The 21585-nt window shown below is 48.1% G+C and overlaps 1 protein-coding gene across 2 annotated transcripts in view; it reads left to right on the forward strand.

Annotated features, from left to right (window-relative positions):
• The window catches only part of PRKN (parkin RBR E3 ubiquitin protein ligase), a 1404897-nt gene that overhangs the window by 1367614 nt on the left and 15698 nt on the right, over positions 1-21585 (forward strand). The gene's annotated exons all lie outside the window — the stretch shown is intronic.

A 21585-nucleotide genomic window follows, 5' to 3' on the forward strand; every position in this document is an offset into this window, starting at 1 on the left:
AGTCTCTAAATCAGAGAAATCAATACTAACTCTACTTCAATTTCTTTAATGCCCTAGTTTAGAATCTCTGGTGAAAATACCGCTATGAGTGGCATGTACAGAAAGATTACATTATGTAAGATTACATTGTCTTTTAGCAGCATCACGCCCTATGCTCACTGGTGTTTCAGTCCTCATTAAGTAAAGAATGTGTTGACTGAGCTTCACTCTCTAAGGTGCTATCTCAGTCTTAGGAAAATGCAAATACATTTTATTTTATTTATTAATTAGGATCAACCAAGCCTTCAGGGAAAAAGAGTAAAAACGTCATCACAGTAGATGAATTTGCTCATTATTTTTATCTCAATGCAGATGTCAACAAGAGTTTAAACGCCATATCTTTGCACATAAATCCTTTAGTCATTTTACTGATAGGAACCTAGTACAGACATAGAAATCCCAGAACATCTTGATTTTACAGTACAGAATGTTAAAGATCTGAATGCTCTAAAGTCAGAGCATAAGTGTATCCCTATATGGAATTCTGCAGATGAGTTTATCCAATATTAGCATAACTAAATAAATAGAACTGGTGAATTTGGGTCTTCTTACCTGCTCCTAAATTGCCAGCCATGAGCATATGAGTGAATTTAGGACTGAGTTGCCATTTCCATAGCCCAGGCAGCAAATGCTCCTTCTGTTGATTTTATTTTGGCTCAGGGACATACAAATGCGAGCTTACCAGGTACTGACAGCAGAAGCAATAATGGCCCAGAGACCCCTGCCTTAGGACTGCTGTAGTGGAGGCAGGGGCACCTGAGGCTCTGGGAAACGGAGTCAGTCTAGCAATTTACATCCATATGCTCTGAGACTGCGGAAACATGGCAGAGGCTTCCACGAAGATACACTCTGGCATCTACAGTATTTATTTGGAAACAGTAGCAGTTAGGGAAAGAAGAGCATTGCTTAACCTAAAGCCATCTAGGCGCCTGATCCTCCCTCTAATCTCATTCATTCTTCAGTCAAGAGGAACCATCCAGCCTTGGTGTTAAAGATTGAGGTAGCCAAAATTAAATGTTTTTAAATTACTAGAACCTTAATATTGGATTCAGAAAAATAGGAAAAAGGAAGTTAGAGATGACCTAAACCATAGATGTCCAAATATCAAGGGAACTGTGTCTGCAAACAATGTCATTTAGCAGACATTAAATTGAGCATTTGGGTGGGTCATGCAGCTGCTGGACTCTAGAAAAATGCTTTGAAAAGTATATTTCCCAGCAGGGCGCGGTGGCTTATGCCTGTAATCCCAGTACTTCGGGAGACCGAGGTGGGTGGATCATGAGGTCAAGAGATCAAGATAAGCTTGGCCAACATGGTGAAACCCCCGTCTCTACTAAAAATACAAAAATTAGCTGGGTGTGGTGGCACACACCTGTAATCCCAGTTACTCAGGAGGCTGAGGCAGGAGAATCACTTGAACCCGGGAGGTGGAGCTTGCAGTGAGCCGAGATTGCACCACTGCACTCCAGCCTGACGACAGAGCGAGACTCCGTCTCAAAAAAAAAAAAAAGAAAAAGAAAAGAAAAGTGTATTTCCCTTCAGAGGCTCATAGGGGAGCCATGGGGGGAGATTTGCTGGAAAATGAATATCGTAATTATAGTAGTATGCTAAACCAAAGCTTAGCAACTCTATAGCTTTATATAAAACGCGTCCAGGCTCCCCTGGAAAAATCACAGAAGATGGGTCAGAGTTTGTCAGGATAGCAGGACAGTGTGGTAAAGGACATTCCAGCAGAGGGTGCTACATGGGCAAAGTTGCAGAAGCCAGAACCTCTTCAACCAGACTGTGTCCTCTGCGCCCCTGCGTCTCCAGGCCCAAGGTGACATCTGCTGCACAGACATTTAATAGATGGTTTGTTGAGTAATGGTAGTATCTATAAAGAAAGAGACATTACTTCATTTTTTTTGAACCAGGGTCTCACTGTGGTGCCCAGGCTGGAGTGCTGCGACGCGATCTTGGCTCACTGCAAGCTCCTTATCCTTGGCTCGGGCAACCCTCCCACCTCAGCCTCCCGACTAGCTAGAACTGCAGGCACACGCCACCACACCAGGCTACTCTTTGTATTTTTCATAGAGACAGGGTTTCAGCATGTTGCCCAGGCTGGTCTTGAACTCTTGACCTCAAGCAAGCCTCCCAAAGTGCTGAGATGACAGGTGTGAGCCACTGCGCCCCATGAGACATTATTTCATTCATTCAACAAATACGCATTAAACACCCATAATACGTTAAGCATGGTTCTAGGCCCTCAGAACAAAAAGCAAGACAACATCCCTGCTCCCATGAAGTTTCTATGGCTTCAATAGATGCCGCAGAGGTTGCACGAGCAACTGATATGATAGGAATTCTGAGGAAGTATAGTCAATCCACGTCAGGGTCATCCCAGAAAGAACTCAGAACGAAGCAGCCCTGCATTTAGAGCCCCCAGGATGTGAGGCCCTTCCTGCTTCTGGTTCCTAATCACAGGGACAGCCTCCAATTCCTCTTATTTGAAAACAAAGCAAACCAACCAGCCAAACTAAAAAGATATCTGCTAGTGAACAGTTGCCAGAGAACAGAAAGCAACTAATTGGGGTCTTTGCTGCCATGTTTTCCTACGTCTCTAATTTGATCGGGGTCCCTCGGGAGAGAGAAGCCAACCCAGATGGGCCCAGGAAGAGACATTAATGGAAGGGATGACCAGCAGAGGCGAGCTGGGGCCACAGGAACCGTTCACAGGGCTGAGGGCCTCGGAGCGAGCATCAATGGGGAGCCATGGCCACCCCAGGCCTGCAGAGGCAGGGGGAGGAAGGGTTCTGTGAACCCCATGAGCTGCAGCCGTGGAAAAGGGGCCTCGTGACAGGTGGTGTCATCAAGGGGCATCCAGCATTGCCCGGAAATAGCCCCACAGCAGGAAGGGAGCGAGCATGGACATCCTGCCTCCTGCCTCCTGCCTCCTGCCATCCGATCTCTTGCTAATGTCTCCCACGGGCCATACACAAGGCCGGAAGCCAGACACAGGGGATCCTAGGGGAACAGCCCATGGGAGTCAGCCTTCCAGATGCAAAGCAGAGAAGGGGAAGAATACAGAATCACCAGCACCTGCTCTGTGAGCGGATTTACCAATCTTCCCACGTTTCCTTCTTTCAACCATAGCTGCTCTTGGATGTGGGAAGGCACGAACCAAACAAGCTATTTCTTCAAATTTCATGACCCAATTCGATTTGATAACAGAATGAAGGGTTTTTATTTTCATAGAGCTGGCTTATTTTCTATTCCCTACATTTCTCTCAAGCAGCATGGTCTCTGAGAAGATGACCTCTGCAGTTTCATTGACCTGAAATCTTTGAAAGGATGACACTCTGCACATCTCACAATAAAAACCCACTTGCAGCCTCTCTTGGAACTGAAGGCTTTGGATGTGTTCTCATGTCTGAATTTTGCTAATACTAACTAAATACCCTCATCAGCGCTCTTCACACTTTCAATCCCATTCAGTTGCAGGGTTCTTTGCTTTGAGCCATTTGTGACTCGTTTCTGCTGCTCTTCCCTTTAGCGTTCATTGGTTTCTGTTCTTGCACATTACATTCTCCAGCCAGGCGAGCCCGTTTCTCTTGGGTCCCAATCAGCTTTTCCTATCAGTTAGACTATTGGACCTAAAACTTAATGCATTTTTTGATTAACGCAATAATTTTTTTTAAGCAAACTCAACAATTGGCTTTAAATTGGTTTTAAAATATTGAACAAGCTTTAAGTTGAAACTGCTGGGAGTTTGGGAAAGCAGTGACAGAAGATCAATCCATCACAGACTAATGAGAGTCCAATCCCATTTGCTTTCCCTTGTTTTTCCCTGCTTGTTCTCCTCTCCATGTTCTAGTTCCTTCTGCGTATTCCCCCTGGGGACTTGCTAATAACTACACACTTGCTCTTGCAAACCACATAAATTGATTCATTCTCCCAGTGGTTCTAAGTAGTTGATGTTCCTCTCCCTAATCAACAGGAGGGCAGACTGAGACTTCCAGATTTTTAGAAGTGCTACCTAAAGCCACAGGGGAGATCAATTTCAGTGGCTATACTTGATCTAAGTAGTTGGGGAACAGCAACTGCTGTCTTTAATATATCTACAGTGTCTGAGGGGAATGTGCCCATGCCTGCCTACCAACCATGCCTCCTGCTCAACCTTCTAGGCCCAGATCATGTTACCTCCTCCCGGAAGCCATCTGCCTTCCCCACTACGTCCTGTAAGCTTTCAGACAACTGTACATTCTGATACATTCATCACATTGAAATATCGTTTGCCTGTCTCTTCACAAAAAGTCTGGGCTTTCTTAGTGCAGGGTTTGTGCCTGTTGCATCCTGTATCCTTCAGTGCCTGGCACAGAGTAGGTGCTCATTAAGTGTTTATTGAATGAATGACAAATCCCTCCTTCATCCACACACGTCCCTCCCTACCATGAAGCTGGGTAAGTACTGGGAAAGAACGGACAGTAGCTTCAGGGCTGGATTATATCTCAGTAATCTTTTGAATCACGAGAGAAAATTAGATTTTCACAGTAAACCTCAGTTCCTTCCATCTGCCTCCTAAATTAGAAAAACAAACCCAGCATTTGCCTGGGACAAATGTAATAATATGCACTTGTGTGGTGCTTGTTTACAAAGCACTTTCAAATACACCGTCTTATTCTGAGCCTTATCTCAAGTTTTTGTGATAGATTTTGTCCATAGGCAAGGGAACGGGAGGGAGAGTGGCCACCCAGGGGCATAGAGTTGACAAGCCCCAGACCATTCTTTTACCCAGGTCTTTGGGAGCTGCACCAGCCAGCACTGATGACCATTCCAGTCCCAGTGAAGCAGAAATGTGCTTCCATTGTTCTTACCGGTCACTCTGCCTTTTGAAAGAGGGGGATAAGTGGGCTGTTGTTGGCTTGTCAAACACAATACCAGGGATGGCCAACGCCGATGTCAACAGCAACACAACCCTTAAATGAGTGAGGCAGACCTGAAGCCTACTTCATGGACCTGTCAATATTTTGATAAGGATGCAAAGATACATTTCATTTTCTTCTGCTTTTCCTATTAAAACAAACAGAACAACAACAAAAACACATCAACACAAAAGCCTGCAAGCATAATGACACATAGTCCCTTGGCGGGGTTGGTGGGGGTCTGTGGCAAACTGGAGTGGGCATGGCTTGTTTTGGGGGGTTACCTGCTACACAGCTCCCCAGTTCAGGTCCATGTTTACCCAGCAGAAATGTGAGCCCAATGGTACTAGGCCTTCCATTGTGATTTTTGATGTCAGTATAAAATCCATGTGTTTTTGTTAAGTGTCTTTATTTTTAAATGTTGAGAATTAACATTTTTTAAGATCTTAAACACATCTATAAGTGGAATTTTGGCTGCAACGTTGTGTTACACTTCCTACATTATGTGCCTTTGAACCTCATTTCGACTGTGATTTTCTTACAATTAGTGGAAAGAAGGAAGAAGGATGCTCAGTACACATTTATAAAGCACCTTTTATTACCACGCATAGTACTAGGTATTTTGGATACAACATTAAAGACAGACTTTGTGGGAGGCTGAGGCAGAAGAATCGCTTGAAGCTGGGAGGCAGAGGTTGCAGTGAGCCAAGATTGCACCACTACACTCCAGCCTGGGCGACAGTGCGAGAAACCACCTTAAAAAAAAAAGGATAGACTTGGACTTGGCCTCTGTTCTCATAGGGTTTGTAATTTAGTGAAGTAGAAAAACAGTTTGACAAATAATTAAAATATTGTATGCTACGAGGCACAAGAGAGAAAGTTCAGGATGCTCTGGAAGCATAAAATTGAGACCTGGCCAGTTCTCCATGGGGCTGGAGGAACTGATCATTGGAAGAAGAGAAATTTGAGACCTACAGGGATGAGCTCTTCAGGCAAGGAAGGAACTTACCGGTGTCCTAAGCAAAGGGACAAGGTGTGCAAAGTTCTGGAGATGAACGCGAATGACATTTTCAGGGAAGCAGAAGACATTCCCTTGATTGTACCATAAAGTGATAGTGGCTGTGGCCACAGACTAGGCTGGAGATGGAGCCAGGAAATGCAGGGCCTTATCAGTCACAGGCAGGAGCTTGGAATTTAGGGCAGTGAGAAGGCATTTGGAGATTTTTTTTAAGGTTGACATAATCAGATAGGTGCTTTCGAGAGATCTCTGGCTGTAATAATGAAAAACACTTAGAGAATTGTAATAGTTCGTGTTTTCCAGGAAGAAAAACCCTGAGATGCTTGAGAGTTGAGTGCAGACTGTGTACTGGAGGGTGCCGTGGGGAATCACACGCAGCAGATTGAAGGAAGGCTGAACTGCTATATAGTTGCCACAGCAGGTCCTGGAAGGAGCTCTGGAGCTGGATGAGCCTTCTGAGTTGTTCTGCATGGACACAGAGTGGTCAGGCCTTACATCCCCATGCATAGGCCAGGTTTTCAATGTGGGCTTCTCATCGCAGCCTTCTTCAGCTGGGGGCACTTCCCGAGTGGAGACTTGGCAGAGAGCTGTCTGCTGCGGACACACCCACCAGCAGGGATATCAGTCCTGGAGGAGGGGTCTGACCAGCCTCACAGCGTCTGCTGCAGTGTGTCCCTTGCACTGCCTGGGGACATTTGCTTGTGGAATGAGAGACTGGAGAAATGTACAAATGGAAGGTTAGCAGGGTAAACTATATATAGCTCATGCTGCCACAGCTGGTCTTGAAGTTGCAGCTGACTCCCACTGACTTCCTTCTCTCCTACTCATTCTAGATTCCCCTCGCCCTCAGAGAAGACCTCTAGGTGGCTTACCTGGTAGGGTGACACAGACCTCATCCCTGATGGGTCCAGGCTCCTGGGTGCCATTCTAAAGCCATGACTACTGAATGATTTGCTATCAACATTGGGCAGGGGAGGACCAAGAGGTGCTACAGTGACCCACCTGGGTGCCAAATGCAGTCTTCTCATTTAAATACCCCATCCTATAACTGCAGCCCTGCCTGTTCCTGAGAGTCAGTTATCCCTTCCAGGATGGCGACTCCGTTTCTAGCCCGCTAACCACTTAGCAAATGCAACATAAAGTGACCAGAACCCTTGCTGTGTTCTCCGGCAGAAGTACTCTCACGGTGGAAGCCAGGGCCCCTCTATATGTAAGGCCAGGTTGCACAGATGGAGAGCATAAACTCCAAGTGGGCCACTGGGAGCGAGAAGTGGGGCCATGCCGCCTTCCACCCCTTGATTCCGGAACCACTGCGTTCTACGTGCTGGAGACACACCCTGCGCCTTTGTTGTTGATTCAGAGTATAAACCTCACCTTAGAGGACAGCGCTCACATCGCAGTGCAGCTCCAGCAGCACTGTGCAAGCCTGGTCCATCCGTCTCATCAGGTCAGCAGCTTCTGGGCAGTAGGCTGTGTGACAGGACCAGTGTTCCCATGGGCGTGTGCCCACTGGGACACAATGCAGTGTCATGCAGGGTGCTGGTAGCCTGCAGATGCTAGTTCTGGCTGAGGCTCTGTTGCCAAGAAAGGCAAACCCACACCCAGAATAGGAGTCACTTCCTGTCAAGATGGAGTGTCTTCATCTTACCCGGTGTCAGTGTGATCCACGTGACACCCCCTGGCCAGTTAGTCGGTCTCCTTGAGGACTGGAGGACACACAGGACTCAGTGCCGCTCTTGGTTGCCGGCAGGTTGAATGTTGGCAGTGTGGCAGATGGGGGGGATGCCCGAGCTGGGGGGCCTGGCAGGGCTTCACTTCACCACCATGCTTGCTCCACGCAGTACTGCCCTAGCCCAGGACTGCTGTGGCCAGTGGTGGAGGCTGGCAGTGGTCCACTGGCTGGATCGCTCCATCTGCTTGTTGAAGTGCTGTCCCGTGAGCTCTGCTGTGCTGTGCAAACATGCTGACATGTCCTGCCCCTCCCACGGGTCTGTCCATGTGCCTGCTCTGCAGAGCTCCTTGTCTCACCTGTTCTCAGTCTTCCAGATTTTATCCGTCCCTGCCCTTAAGGAGGCTGCCAAGACGTTTGCCACTGCTTAGGAGCGTGTATCTATTCCTAGCTCGGGATTCTTTCCTTTCCACACGCAGTCCACTGTCAGCTGCTGCCTCATCTGTTTGGGCTGCTGTCACTCAACGCCGTAGACTGGCTGGCTTATAAACAATACGCTTTTATTCCTTGCAGTTCTGGAGGCTCGGAAGTCAAAGATGAATGCACTAGCAGATGTGGGGTCTCATGACGAACCGCTTTTTGGTCCGTAGACGTAGATGACGTCTTCTAACTATGCCCTCACATGGTGGAAGGGGCAAGTCAGCTCTCTGGGGCCTCACAGGATAAGAGGTGACTGGTTAATGCCCTCTCTTTATAAGGGCACTAATCCCATCCTGAGGGCTCTTACTTGTGACCCAATCACCTGCAAAGGCCTCACCTCCTAATCCCACCACCTCGGCGATTAGGTTTCAAAATAGGAATCTGGTGAGACAGAAACGCTCGGACCATAGCCGTTGCGATGCCCAAGGCTCTGCCTATTGGCAGGGTCTCCTCTCGCCATTCTCTTTCAACCCTAAAGAGGGTTACAGGATAGCGGTGGTGCAGTTTTGGCTTGCAGCCATGTTAAGCTAACTCAATTGTGAACCAAGCTTGGATCGCTCACTGTGTCATAAGGAATCCCCCCAGCCCTGCCATCACCACTGTGGGCCATGATTGTGAGCCCAAGGAGAGGCAGTCACGCCACAGTGTGGATGGCACAGGGGTCTGAGGCCCTGCTTGTGCAGTTCGCTCATGCACCATGGGCCTGCTTGGGCCTGGTTCTGGTCCTGGGCGCTGCACTTCTGTCTTAGGACGGATTGCTGCACAGATACTCCAACTCCACAGGGCTCAGTAGCATGCCAGGAGCTCTTTTTTAAATGGTCCATTGTTCTCAGCTGCTGAACCCCCAGAATCTTTACTGGGATGCTCTTACTGGCCCATGTGACCTCTTTTCCCTCCACAGACACCTGGAATCCACAGGACCCGCCTGTGTGCATAGCCACAGAGACAGGGTGCTTGCGTGCCACCTGACCCTGCCCTTTGCTCCTCGGGGCCCCACTCAGCTTCCAGCACTCTCTCCCAACGGCGACAGGCTCCTCTGGCAGGAGGGATTCCAGCTCTAACTCCATTTTAGAGTTTGCTTCCTAGGACTGTCTGGGCACCAAGTGTCACAGGTTATAGGTTCCCAGGAAAACAGGCTCTGAGACTTGCAGGCAGGGGATGTCTCAGGGATGCTCTCAACAGCACCTTCAGGAAGAGAAGGAAGCAGGGTTGGGCAGAGGCGGAATCCACCTGCAGTGCGGTTGCCACAGAAGACTGAGGGGAGCCAGAGGTAGGAGGCTAGAGGTGGGCCCTTCGCATCCACCCTCCACCACTGGGTGTGAGCTGTCCCACCACCGTGATGTGATAGTGTGACCTCATTCCCAAGGTGGTAGGGCTGGGAGCACAGCAGAGCACCCCCAAAAAGGGCCAAACCAGAGACCCATCAGGTGCCAGGAGTCCGGCCAGGGAATACAGAGGAGGGGATGGACTTGAGGTAGGATCCGCAGAACTTGGCAGTGGATTAGAAGACAGGATGAGAGGTGACAGGTTAATGTTGATGCATGAATGTCTAGCTTGGAACGATGGTGGTGCCAGTGGCTGGAAGAGGAAACAGAAACAAAAGCAGATTGTTCAGGGAGACACACGTTCATTGTGGACATCTCAGCAGAGGGGTTCAGTGGGGGAAAGGAGTGGATGCCTAGACCACCTCACAGGGGAATCTAGGCTGGAGCCAGTGATCAAGATGCGAGATTGACAATCTCCAACGAACTGCCCCTTACCCATGCTCCCCACCCCCACCCCACCTCTTCAGAGTTACAGTCCAGGAGAGGCTAGGAGGTGCACCTCCCTCAGTGGGGGACACTGAAGCAGCAGTGGCTCCCAGGAGCCGCGATCTTTTGATATATTTTGCCCCAGCATCTCACCGCCGAGCCGTCTCTCAGTCATCGACTGCCTTCACACACAAGTGCAGTCCCAGTATTGGGAGACGGGTGTGATTTATTATTCCCGGAGATCTAGATCCCTGGTTATTTGGGAGTGTATTTTCTGAACCGCTTGTTGGCTTAAGTAAAGCAGGTTTGATGCCACTTCTCTTGAATCCGTGGCCCTGGACCCGCCGCCTAAGTGGATGTGCAGATGGTCTGGAACTGCTGCGACAGATCTCCATTAAAGCCAGCATCCTGTGGGCTCGGCCTTGCACTGTGAAAAGCTGTCAGTGCCAGGACAGCACCAGACCCTCTGCAGTGCGTTTCCAAGGCACTCAGCTTGTGTGTGAAGGTTTGCTCTGGGGCAGCAGAAATGGCCCATGGCAGGTCGTCAAAGGCCCGGTTTGATTTCCTCCTCTTCCGGTCAAGTTGCTCAAAGGCTCACAGCCTTTTCGTTGCCTGCCACTCAGGGCCAGTAAGATCTACCAAGCTATAAATAATGAAATGAATGTGTGTTTAGCTGTTTGTAAGTTGCAAAGTACTACAAAATGGTGAAACTTGAGGGTTTGGGTTTTTAAGGCTGAATGCTAAAAATGTCAGGCACTGTGGAGAGAGCAAAGGAGAGGTAAGACTGATCAGGATTAAAAGCCAAGTGAAGGCAATGCTGGCGCGCGCACACACACACTGGCACCGCACGCCTGCCCTTGGAGGCCGATCCTGACCATGCAGACCTGGGGCTGGGGCTCTCGAAGCGCACTCCTGTACTGCGAAACCCTTCTTCTCTTCTGGACTGTCACTCCAGCATGGCAGGGCACTTCCCTGGAGTGTCAGCTTCCGGCCAGGGTCGTCCTCCCTCAGCAGGAGCCTCAGCACCCCCAGGGGTTCCCTCCAACCCCAGGAGTTCTACCTTGAGGGACACAGCCTGCAGGTCTCCTGAGCTCTCTCACCTGTGGAGGTCACGGCCTGCAGGTCCCCTGAGCTCTCTCACCTGTGGAGGTCGCGGCCTGCAGGTCCCCTGTGCTCTCTCACCTGTGGGGGTCACGACCTGCAGGTCCCCTGTGCTCTCTCACCTGTGGGGGTCATGGCCTGTGGGTTCCCTGAGTCTTCCCTCTGCACGGCCACAGTGCAGGCTCCACCAGATGCCTGCCTGGCCTGACACATGGGATCCTCCCCTGAAAATGATGCTGTCGCAAAGCCTTTTGGATTCCAGAGGGGTTTTAGGATCCCAGCAGAGTTGGTAAAAAAGGTCTGAATGTAAATTCCAAACTTGATTTTGCAAGTCTATACCATGTGTACTAGACTCCATAAACAAGCGGCTAGAACAAGTTCGCAATGTGGAAAATATTTTTATAGAAACCTGTTATCACAGCTACACACCACACACACACACACCACATCCATCACACACGCCACACACATAAACATAACACACACATCACACATACACACCACACCTATACAACGCACACATCACACATATATACACACACATAACATGCACACCATGCATTACACACACCACAGACATGCACCACACACCATCACAATACCACACAGCTATCATACACCCATCACACACACCACATACCCATCACACGCACCACACAGCCATCACACACACATCACACACACCACACACCCATCACACACACCACACACCCATCACACACACCACATACATGCACCACACACACATAAACATAACACACACCACATCCACATACGCCACATATACACATACCACACACTGCACACACACACACACATGCACACCATGTTACACACACCACACACGTGCACCACATACACCACACACATACATATACACCACACACACTACACAGACAGCATACACATATACACAACACACATACACACAGAACACACACCACACGCAGATACATAACACTGCACACACTCTCCACTCACAAACACACTCTGCATACCCCACGGGCATTTGGATCTCCTCAAAAGAAAGCGCCCCTGGCAATTCTCTGCACCCCACTCAGTATCAGGAGGGAAGCAGCTGCAGTGCGCCTCTGATGCACCAGAGGGCGCTAAACCCTTAAGGAAAATGCTGGATTTGGCCAGAAACAAATATAAAATTGGGGGGTTGGGGAAGGGAGTGAACGCCACTTTGAAAGGCACCCCAGCCACGCCTGCAGAGTGGCCCGGCCCACAACAGGCCGGAGGGAATCGAAGGACTGTGTCCCCAGGAGCAGCATTTCTGAGAGGTGTGTAGATTTGAAAAGCTAACAGCTGGATGCTGGCCTCCATAAATCCTTCATTAAAAATGGGGCTGGCAGGGTGGACGAAATATTGTCATTCCACAGGAAAGTATGTTGATCATGTGTGAGGAAAACGGTTCACCTGCTCTCCACTTGTTCCTTGCAAGCACAGAGGCATAGCCTGTTTAAACTCAGCACCCCTGCAAGCACAGAGGCATAGACCATTTAACTCATCACCCCTGCAAAGCACAGAGGTGTAGCACGTTTAACTCATCACCCCTGCAAAGCACAGAGGTACAGCCCATTTAACTCATCACCCCTGCAAAGCACAGAGGTGTAGCCCATTTAACTCATCACCCCTGCAAAGCACAGAGGTGTAGCACGTTTAACTCATCACCCCTGCAAAGCACAGAGGCGTAGCTCATTTAAACTCAGCACCCCTGTAAGCACAGAGGTGTAGCACATTTAGGCCCAGCACTGTTGTTCTCCACGGTTGCATTTACCTTCTTTCAGCAAGAAACAGGTGTTCCCACCCTTGTCTGAGGAATCCAAGACAAGCAGAGGGGGCTTGAAGTCAAGCAGATCTAGTCTTTAACATGAGTTTCAGCCTACCTGTGATGGGTAATTTTCTGTGTCGATGTAGCTGGGCCGCATAGGCCAGTCGTTGGATCCAGCACTAGTTGAGGTGTTGCTGTGAAGGTATTTTTGTAGGCGTAGTTAACATCTATACTCTGTTTACTTTGAGGTCAAGGAGATGACCCTGTATAATGTGGGTGGGCCTCACCCAGTCCATGGAAGTCCTGACGAGCAGAGACCTCAGTTTCCCAGAGAAGAGAAAAGTTCTACACTACCGAGTGCCGTGGCTCACACCAGCAGCCACACACTTTGGGAGGCCAAGGTGGGAGGATTACTTGAAGTTAAGAATTCGAGACCAGCCTGGTCAACAAAGCGAGACCCTATCTCTACAAAAAATATTTTTTAAAGATTAGCAGAGAACAGAAGCATATGCCTGTAGTCCCAGCTACTCGGGAGCCCAGGATTTCCAGGCTTCAGTGACCTATGATCTTGCCGCTGCACTCCAGCCTGGGCAACAGAGTGAGACCCTGTCTCAAAAAAAAAAAAAAAAAAAAAAAAAAGGATCTCTCTGTCTTTGTTGACCACAGTGTATGTAGACCTTCTGCGAGCAGTGGTTCTCCAAAACTCTGCAGGCTAGCGACATCAGCATCACCTAGGGATCTGTTAAACTGCCAGTCCTTGAGCGCAATCCCAGAGCCACGGATTCAGACCCAGAGGGGCAGTGGGGGGGCCACAGCAATGTGTGCTTCACAAGCGCTTCTGGTGCTGCTGGTTTGAGAGCCGCCGTTCTGCTAATGGGGAAGCCCCACAAGGCAGGGATTGTTGGCTTGCTATTTCTTTGTCATCTCTCTTGTTTACTGGGATGTATCCCCAGGGTCCAGGACAGTGCCTGGCACATCTTAGACACCCAACAAATGTTTCTTGAATGACAAGATTTCTGCATTCACTCTAGCAAAAATAATAGTCTACTTTGTGCCAGAATAACTATACTTTGCACAAAGGCAGGCTCTGTTGTTGGCTTTGAATCCCCCTTGCATCCTATTAGTGATGATTCCACATTCAGAATCCCATCTATGTGGATAACTTTGGTCATGGCTGACCTAAGCCAACCATGAACTAGAGAATGTCATTATCAAAAATACAAATGAGCATATTTTCTAGCTCAAGTGTATATTTTTCCCGTATGTCAACTTGTAACAATAGTTGAACACAAAGCACTTTTAAAATAAGCAGTAAATGGTACCTATTAATAATTCTGCTACTTACCATTTATGCTGTTCCATTTCCCCCATTAATCTCAAAATAGGTTGATAGATATTATTTACTTCACTTCCCCTTTAGGAAGCAGTGAAGGCCCCATGGGGCAAGACTCTGTAAGATCTCGTCTCTGGCACTTGGCACACATTCCACTTCTAGCAGAAATCACCACTGTTAGAATCATCGTCAAAAACGCCCTCCTGGGCCAGGCACGATGGCTCACGCCTATAATCCCAGCACTTCGGGAGGCCGAGGCAGGCAGATCACCTGAGGTGATTCCTGAGGTGAATTCAAGATCAGCCTGGCCAATGTGATGAAATCGCATCTCTACTAAAAATACAAAAATTAGCCACGTGGGGTGGTGCATGCCTGTAATGCCAACTACTCAGGAGGCTGAGGCATGAGAATCGCTTGAACCCAGGAGGCAGAGGTTGTAGTGAGCCGAGATTGTGTCACTGCACTCCAACCTAGGTGACAGAGCAAGACTCCGTTTCAAAAATAAATAAATAAATAAAAACAAATGCCCTTCTGAATTGCATTCTAAAGCATGGCTTGGGGAGTTTGGAGCTTAGTGGAGTAGCCTTGCATTGCTTAGACTGTAGCCTTGTATTCCCCAGAGCCCTTGGCTAGACACCCCATTAAATCCCAACATTCTGATGATTTCTTAAAAAAAAAAAAAAAATAGGCAGGCACAGTGGCTCACACCTGTAATCCAAGCACTTTGGGAGGCAAAGGCAGGTAGATCACCTGAGGTCAGGAGTTCAAAACTAGCCTGGCCAACATGGTGAAACCCCGTCTCTTCCCTCAGCCTCCCAAGTAACCGGGTGTGGTAGCAGGCACCATAATCTCAGCTACTTGAGAGGCCGAAGCAGGAGAATCATTTGAACCTGGGAGGCAAGGGTTGCAGTGAGCAGAGATTGCGCCACTGCACTCCAGCCTGGGCAACAGGAGCGAAACGTCGTCTCAAAAAAAATTAACAAAATATATTTAAATGTATACATATATACATATTCTCCAAAAAGAGATAGTCATAAGACAATGTGAGAACACAAAACATGTTTTGGTGACACCCATTGCAAAGCAGTAGTGTTAATTAGCTCAAGGTCCCTGAAAAATGATGCCATTTTCCTACTCACCAGCAGGAGGCGGGCTGCTCACACGCAGCAGTGCTCAACCGGCCCACCTGCTTGACTGTGAGCCAGGAAGGCTGCTGTCTGCAGAAATGGAAGGTTTCGGTGTCTGTGAGAAGACAGGTGAGCACTGATGAGAAGGCTGACGTTTAAAAGCTGCCATTCACCTGAAAGCATTCATAGCTGAATTAAGCCAACGCTGTTTTCATGATTAATGGCATGCTGCTCTTTTTTGGAAAATAGGCTTCAATTGATTTTTAGGATTAGAATATACTTGTCTAATTATTGGCTACACAGGTGTCACGAATAAGTTTCTCTTAAAGCAGGGAAGATAACACATACGCAGTTCCTCAAGTTATTCTAGCTTCAATATATATCAATGTGTCTCCTGGACATTAATTCGGCTTTATTTTTGAGACTGAGTCTTGCTCTGTCACCCAGGCTGGAATGCAGTGGCGAGATCTCAGCTCACTGCAAGCTCTGCCTCCTAGGTTCATGTCATTCTCCCATCTCAACCTCCCCAGTAGCTGGGACAACAGGCGCCTGCCACCACGCCTGGCTAATTTTGTGTGTGTGTGTGTGTGTGTGTGTGTGTGTGTGTGTGTGTTTTTAGTGGAGATGGGGTTTCGCCATGTTAGCCAGGATGGTCTTGATCTCCTGACCTCGTGACCCACCCGCCTCAGCCTCCCAAAGTGCTGGGATTATATGCGTGAGCCACCGTGCCCGGCCTAATTCGGCTTTTGAAACCTATATAAGTACATTTTTATTTACCTGTGGAGTTTTTGTGTGTGTGTGTTTATAGAGACAGAGTCTCATTATATTGCCCAGTCTGGCCTTAAACTCCTAGACTCAAGTGATCCTCCTGCCTCGGCCTCCCATACTTGTTTTTAAAGGAGATTTAAGGCCAGTCCAGGCCTTCAGTGGTCTTTCCCATGTGTACAAACTCCCACAGTCTCATATTCCCATCTCTTTAGAGTTGATCGTGATTATTACAATAACAAAATAATAATGATGGTGATCATAGAAAACACACGGTTACCATTCAGAGTGCACCTGGCTCTGTGCTAAGCTGTTTGTGTGTTGATCTTACTCATGATGACCCTTGTGAGGTTATTCCTCTTGAGCTACAGATGGACGATCAGGCCAGTACCTTACCTTTCTGAGGGAATTTTGATTCTCTCTCTATATATATATATGAAATATATTTCCTATAATCATATGAATATGTTTCCTATAATCACATGTAAGTTTCCTATAATCACATATAAGTTTCCTATAATCACAAATAAGTTTCTCTTAAACCAGGAAAGATAACACATACGCAGTTCCTCAAGTTATTCTAGCTTCAATATATATCAATGTGCCTCCTGGGCACTAATTTGGCTTTATTTTTGAGACGGAGTCTTGCTCTGTCGCCCAGGCTGGAGTGCTGTGGCGAGATCTCAGTTCACTGCAAGCTCCGCCTCCCGGGTTCATGTCATTCTCCCATCTCAGCCTCCCGAGTAGCTGGGACTATATAGCTATATATAAGTATATTATAGATATTTCATATATATATGAAATTGCTATTTTCAGCTATGAAGTATGTTAGGAGAGAGACTTGTCCTGTTCCACCCCCACCTCCACGACGCGTGCACACACATACGCATGCATGCAATTCCTCCTGCCGTGGGTGAGCAGTAGACAGGCACAGGGTTCCATGCAATTACCTAACTGTTACACTGCCCCGTGAGAGCCCCACTTTATTGCACAATCGGGCGGTGATGCTGAATTACAACAAAACCTTCCCCTCCTGGCAGCACAGTGAGCAGGCATTGCTTTAGGGCTTGATGGCTAAGACAGGAAGAGAGGGTAAGTTACCCAGCTCACCATGTTCCTCTTCAGGCCCAAAGGGAAACTCACCCTCTAGAGGATGAATGGTTCCCAAATCTCCCGCCCCTCGCCACCCCTTGGGGCATTTTTCAGGATTCTGATTTCTGTACCCGGCCACAGACCTACTGAATCCAAATCTCCAGGGTCTGAACACAAGCCTCGCCATCATTTTTAGAATCCCGTTGGTGATCCTGACTGAACCTGTGGGCACCCGGCCACTGCTTGAGATGACTCCAGAAGGATTTAAACATCAACATTAAGACACTCATGAAGGAAGCAAAGCAAAGATGTGCTCATCCTGGTAGAAATCCCCTCTCGGAAGTGGCAGTCAAAGGTCGAAGCCGGTAGTCTGGGCACCGCCCACTCCCAAGGTGTCCTAGAGTGGCTTCTTCCGCTCCCCAGGGTCCGTGGGGTCGGCAGCGGTCACTGGGTCTGGGACTCCCCTCCTTCCCCGTGGATCCACTGGGTGAGGATAGGAAGCACAGGAATCGCTGTGACGCTGAGAAGGGCAGGAACTCCAAGGGCCTTCTTGGTGACCTGTCCCACATGTCAGGTGCAGTGGAACAGTTGGAGATGATGACAAAGGGCATGAGCTTTGGCCGCCGGGGCCTCCTGGTGTCCTTCTTGAAAGCACTTTCAGTAGGTTGGGGAAGGGAGAACCGGTGGGGCAGCAGTGATGGCCCAGGGCAGAAGGGCGGGTGGGCAGCTGGGAGTTGATGGCAGCACTGGTGCCAGGGGAAGCAGGCAAGTGGAGGGCAGGCAGGCTGCTGCAGTGAGGGGAGCGGGGCTGGGCAGCTTCTCCCACTGCCTTTACCACAAGCTGAGTGGTGGTGGTGGTGGTTGTTTTTGTTGTTGTTGTTTTGACAGAGTCTTGCTCTGTCACACAGTCTGGAGTGCAGTGGTGCGAGCTCGACTCACTGCAACCTCCACCTTCTGGATTCAAGTGATTCTCATGCCTCAGCCTCCTGAGTAGCTAGGACTATAGGTATGCACCACCAGGCCCAGTATATATATATATATAAAAAACTTAAGACCGAGGTCACCATATATATGTGTGTGTATATATGTGTGTGTATATATGTGTGTGTGTATATATATACACATGTATATAAATGTGTGTGTGTGTATGTATATGTATATATATATATATGACCCAGGCTGGTCTTGAACTCCTGACTGCCCGCACTGGCCTCCCAGAATGCTGGGATTACAGGTGTGAGCTACCGTGCCTGGCCACAAGCTGTTTGAAAACTGCTCTCTCAGAAGTCCCCAGGGACCTCCAGATCTCCATGACAGCATCTTAGCCTTAGTCCCTTAGCCCTCTTTGTAGCGTGTGACTTGATAATGACAGGAAGAAATGGAGGCTGCAGGGGCCAGGAGTATGAAACTAGGCAGCTCAGGGCTCCGATTCTGAACCGGCTGCTCGCAGGCCAGGCGGCCTCGGTCTTAAGTTACTTAGCTTCCCGAGACTCTGATTTCTCCAGCGGAAATAGTTAATGACAAGCTCCGTCCTTCAGGGATGCTGCAGTTACTACATTCCATGGTGTGGACAGAGCCCCTGCCACACAGTGCCCTTCCTTGTGTAACAAGTGTCCTTAGTTTTCTTCTTCAGAGCCTTCCCCTCCTGGGCACCGGGATCCCGGACCCACCAGCAGCCCCTCCCTCTAACACCCTGCAGCTGTCACAGCGCCATGCCTACACAGTTCTGTGTTAGCCGGTGCCAAGGTCTGAGTCATCACATTAATGGGAAAATCAGCCCAAGCAGTGTTGGAGGAACAGAATGCCATGTCGTTCATTGGGAAAGGAATGCTGAAATTTGACTTCTAAGTTAGATAACAACTGCTTCATGCCCTGTGGAGGAATAAAACCATAACCTTTCAGCACATATTGTCTACCAGGAAAAAAAAAAAAAGACACACCTCATCAGTTTTCTACACCTTCACCCCTAACTCTGCAGTCAAGGCCATGATCTCCCTGGGTTGCTGTCAGTCCCAGGAGGTCAGAATGAGCCCCACCCTGACTGTGAAAGAAAGTGGGCAGCTGTCCTGCTGGCTAAAAGACACTCCCGTAGCTTGGTGCTGTTAAAACTTCAGACACGTTAAATTTAGCAGAGTTTAATTGAGCAAGAAAAAAACAAAAAGGCAATTCGTAAATTGGATAGCCTCCACAATTACAGCAGATTCAGAGACTCCAAGGGTGTCTCGTGGTCAGAACAAATTTACAGACGAAAAGCAAAGTGACGTACAGAAATCGGAAGTGAGGTACAGAAATAGCCGGGTTGGTTACAGGTTGGCGTTGGCCTTATGTGAACACAGTTTGAACACTCAGCAGTGTATGAGTGGCTCAAGCATGGCTGCTGGGATTGGCCAAGAGCCAGCTATTGTTACAGATGCATACTCTAAAGTTAGACTTTCAATCCTGTCTACCTATTAAGTTAGACACACTCCTAAGCTGAGTTTTCAATCTGGCTAAGTTCCACCACAAGGACTCAAATACAGAAGTATGGAGTCCTTCTTAGGTCATACTTAGTTTGCTTTCACAGTACTAAAAACCATTTTGCGCTATCAACATTTTGGCTTTTTCCTAGGGTTTGGGGTATTTTCTCTTCCCCGGGCTTTCTCCTCTGTCTCTGACCTTCAGTGTGGGCATCTCCATGTGGGGCTCCTTGACTCCTTGGCTCACATGTGCCTCGGCCCCTCAGCAGCTCCGGTGTCCTGTGGGGTGGACATGAGGGTGCTTCTCAACCCACACTGCTGCCCATGGCTTGCAGGAACCCAAACTCAGCCAAGCAAGCCTCAACCTCAGGCTCTAGATCTGGGGAGGTCTCTCTTCCTGGCTGCAAACTGCTGGCTTCTCACAGGGTCTTCTCATAGTAGAAGAGGCAAGAGAGCTCTCTGGGGTCCCTTTAATAAGGACGTGAATCCCTTCATAAGAGCTCCACCCTCATGACCTAATCACCTCCCAAAGGCCCCACCTCCCAATAGCATCACCTTGGTGGGTAGGATTTCAACATGTTGATCCAGGGAAGAAGTAACGTTGGCCCCAGTGCAGAGTCTGTGAAGCAAATGATAATGGTACATGTCCTTGCAGGGGAAAACAGAAATTGCTGCTCTCAGTTTTCTCTCTTCCAGTCTAGGGATCAAACCCTCCTAACTACCTCCCTCTCCGCTGGGTGAACTGGCCCATCCAGTAGCTCAGTGCACACTAGTGTGGAAATGTTTACATGGGGAGTGTTTTGTAATCACTCCTAGGTATTAAGCTTGCAGCGCCCTGATTTGAAGGACGTTTGCTGCTGGAGGTGTTAGATCCAGAGCCATTTGGGGAAATCCTAGTGGCTTTCTGGTGGGCCTGCAGGTTACACCCACTTTGCTTTGTGTGCTCTGGGGATCAGAAGTCAGAGAAAATTGGTATTTTGAGAAGCAATGATTTCTCTTCCTTTGCCATCATTTTAATCTTCCTTCCGGGAAAGAATTAAGCATATTAATATAAATTTGCAAGTTTCCAGTTGGTAATTCCCCTCCAGTAATGTGCTATTGACAAGCAGGAGGGTTCTCGAAGTTGAGCTCTGAATCTTTCTCTTGGGCTGACTATAACGTCCTTTGTTAGAATAAACATTTTATTCGCCCAGTTGAAAATGCTCTTAACTTGGCAACATGTAACAAAGGCTTTATGTGTGCACACACCAGAGCCAGAAACTTCAGCCCCTGAATGCTCCTCCTGCAGACAAGGCCTCCCAGATAAGTGCTAAGATTCTAGAGTTTAGCAAGCCCTGCCCTCAGTGATAATCTGTCCACATGGGTTGTGAGTGCTGGGATATTTGCAGTCATTTCTGCCATTTTATTTTACACTTTCTATTACTTTCTACATTTCTATAGTTTTACTTTTACTTCTTGCCTTTCTTTTGACTAACTCTTTTGTTTGCCTTTCCACTGTATTTTTCCTTGTTTAGAAGTAAATCGCTTTCTCTTTTATTTTATTGATTACCCTAGAATGTACACATATATTAATGTAAAAAACTCTAATGACCCTCTGCCTGAATCATGCCAGCACGTTAGAATCATCCAGTTCTCACACTTCTGTGCTATTCTTGTCCAGCATCTAGTTCAACTTTGATTTTTTTTTTTTTTTTTTTTTTTTGAGACAAAGTCTCACTCCATTACCCAGGCTGGAGTGTACAGGCACCATCTTGGCTCACTGCAATCTCCACCTTCCAGATTCAAGCGATTCTCCTGCCTCAGTCTCTCAAGCAGCATGTGCACCACGCCCAGCTAATTTTTGTATTTTTAGTAGAGACGATTTTTGCTATGTTGGCCAGGCTGATCTCGAACTCCTGACCTCAGGTGTTCCACCCACCTTGGCCTCTCAAAGTGCTGGGATTACAGGCATGAGCCACCACACCCAGCCTACTTGGATTTTTTCTTTTTTAAAACCAGCAAATTAAGCATCTTTTACAGTTTTATACAATCAGTATTTCCTGTGACTTAGCAAACATTACCCATTTTCTCTTCTCA

The sequence above is a fragment of the Trachypithecus francoisi genome, unplaced genomic scaffold (genome assembly GCF_009764315.1).
Source record: "Trachypithecus francoisi isolate TF-2019V2 unplaced genomic scaffold, Tfra_2.0 Lachesis_group15, whole genome shotgun sequence".
NCBI classification, from domain to species: Eukaryota; Metazoa; Chordata; class Mammalia; order Primates; family Cercopithecidae; genus Trachypithecus; species Trachypithecus francoisi.